This window comes from Sorex fumeus, unplaced genomic scaffold (assembly GCF_029834395.1).
Source record: "Sorex fumeus unplaced genomic scaffold, SorFum_2.1 ptg000044l, whole genome shotgun sequence".
Classification (NCBI taxonomy): Eukaryota; Metazoa; Chordata; class Mammalia; order Eulipotyphla; family Soricidae; genus Sorex; species Sorex fumeus.
In genome coordinates, this window is record NW_026606101.1 from 35,495,791 (window position 1) to 35,498,647 (window position 2,857).

Below are 2,857 nucleotides of genomic sequence, written 5' to 3' on the forward strand. Positions count from 1 at the left end.
GCCACAACTATTCAAGTATAATTGTCCGATTTGGTTTGTTAGGCATTCCAATGAATCAATGCTCATGGCCAAGTTTGTGTTGACAAGGACACAGACACCACTAATGTCTCTTTTGTCGCATATTCTGAGGAACAGTTCTTCTCCTGTGTCGAAAATGGCGTGATGTGATCAATGCCTTTTTGTCTCAATCAGACCAATATGTCGTACTTGATCTTCCGCGCTTGCACCATCAGGTCATGGATGGATGCATCTGATGCCAGCACACATGCACTGACATTACAGACTGTCATTTTAGTCCTTCGTTTTGGCAGCCTAGTTCGGCCCTGAGATTTTATCAGCCTCTCCTTCCTCATCCTTCTTAATGCTGCCATATTGGTGGCTCTTTCAGGTTCAGGGGAATGAGATCCATTGTAGTTACAGTAAATACAGTAAATACAAACACCAATCAACATTTGAAAATTAGTATTGACAGCTAGCTAGCTATTCAGTGTCTCTGGTATATTAAATAATGGAACACCTGGCATCAATAAAATAAGAAAGAAAATACAACATATATCAACAATTTAAAGTCAAGTAAACATAATGTTGAGGGGTCAGAAGTGAGACATTATAGGGTCCATGCTTGATGATTCTACTTGGATGGAAATCAAAAACAGGTGAAACCAGTCTCTGGGGTTAGAAACCAGCACCCATGAGTGGTGACCCTTGGGACAGTCATAGTATCTAGGAGAAGGGGGCATGATGGTTCCTTGGGTAATTGTTCATGTTCTGTTTCTGGGATGGGGATAAAGGACATGTTCATTAATATTTCTTTGACTCACAGAATGCATTGGATATTCTAAAACCCTTTAGAGATCAATGTGCCTGCATGGTGATTGTCTGCATCTCAATAACATTTCACATTGTAACAGTTTATCTCAGGATGATTCTCATGCCTGAAAATAATTTTTATCCTTTTCAACTGATTTAATATGGCTTGTGAAGTGTTAGGTATGAAGGGCTTCAGAAAAGCCCTGTGCGCTGAATTCCACCCAAAGCCACAGGCTACCATTCTTACACTAACCTTCCCAAGGATTTCAGATTCTGCACAGTAGCCTGTCAGGATGGGGAACTGGGACGTCTGAAATGTGATCTATAAAATCAATATAGATAGAAGAAATGGGAACAGCTCAATATTAGAGTACCTGCCTGATCCAGGTGGAAGGATGGCACTTCCATTTGGAGTCTCAGGGACCTCGGAGAAGTGCATGACCCTGGTTATAACCACAACAAGAGCAACCATGGAAAGAAATAAACTTTTGAAAATAAAAACAAGTGTAGTATACACAATTGGAATGTCAATAAGGTTGTATAAGGAATTTCAGTAAAGAAACAAATTTTCATGTTTTCACAACAATAATTATAAGCATGCAAACTGATTTTAAAACATGGTATATGTTGTATTTTCTTTCTTATTTTATTGATGCCAGGTGTTCCATTATTTAATATACCAGAGACACTGAATAGCTAGCTAGCTGTCAATACTAATTTTCAAATGTTGATTGGTGTTTGTATTTACTGTATTTACTGTAACTACAATGGATCTCATTCCCCTGAACCTGAAAGAGCCACCAATATGGCAGCATTAAGAAGGATGAGGAAGGAGAGGCTGATAAAATCTCAGGGCCGAACTAGGCTGCCAAAACGAAGGACTAAAATGACAGTCTGTAATGTCAGTGCATGTGTGCTGGCATCAGATGCATCCATCCATGACCTGATGGTGCAAGCGCGGAAGATCAAGTACGACATATTGGTCTGATTGAGACAAAAAGGCATTGATCGCATCACGCCATTTTTGACACAGGAGAAGAACTGTTCCTCAGAATATGCGACAAAAGAGACATTAGTGGTGTCTGTGTCCTTGTCAACACAAACTTGGCCATGAGCATTGATTCATTGGAATGCCTAACAAACCAAATCGGACAATTATACTTGAATAGATGTGGCTCACTGACTGCAGTTTCTATCTTTGTTGTCTATGCACCAACATCCAGTTATGATAAAAGAGAAATTGAGAAGTTCTACTTGGAGCTGGAGAAGTTCTATAAAGAAGACCACACCTTCTACAAGATCATTGTTGGTGATTTTAATGCCAAGATAGGACCGAGAAGATCAGCCAAAGAACTCCACATCGGGACCCATTGCCTAGAATGGAATGAACAGGTTGAGAGACTGTCTGAGTTCATCATATTGACCAAGACCATCCATGGTAACTCACAGTTCCAGAAGACCTGAAGAATTGCCATCAGTACTCATCAATACACTGGCTCGGCTCTTCACACAGGCTATCTGTTTGAAAGCAAGATTCCATCCAAATGGAAAACTAGCAGGGCTGTTCTACTGTATAAGAAGGGAGACATCCATAACATGAATCGAAACTTTGGACATGGGAGTCTCCCAGTGGACAGTTACATAACAAAATTGATCACAACATATTCAATCGATGGTTTTGCCTGATCGATGTTGCTGTTGTCCCAAAATTCTAAATGGGATCGGACCACCATCTCCTTCATGCAAAATTCTACTTCACGGAGCAGGGAGAAAGGGCTGCAAAGTTTAAGAAAAAAACTCCCAGAATTACCCCAACATTGTGGCAACACAGAAAGATGCCGTCATTGACAACATTGACGAAGAATATGATCGAATGGTTCAGCACCTCCATGAATGTGTGAGGAATGACAAGAGAAAGAAAGCCACCAAAAGATGCCCATCTTCAAAAACTCCCTAGCTCATTCACCAAGGTGGCTTTGCACAAGCCTCAGGCAACCAAAGAGAATGTTTGAGCTCACAAAGCAGTGCAGAGAAGCAATAAAGAAAG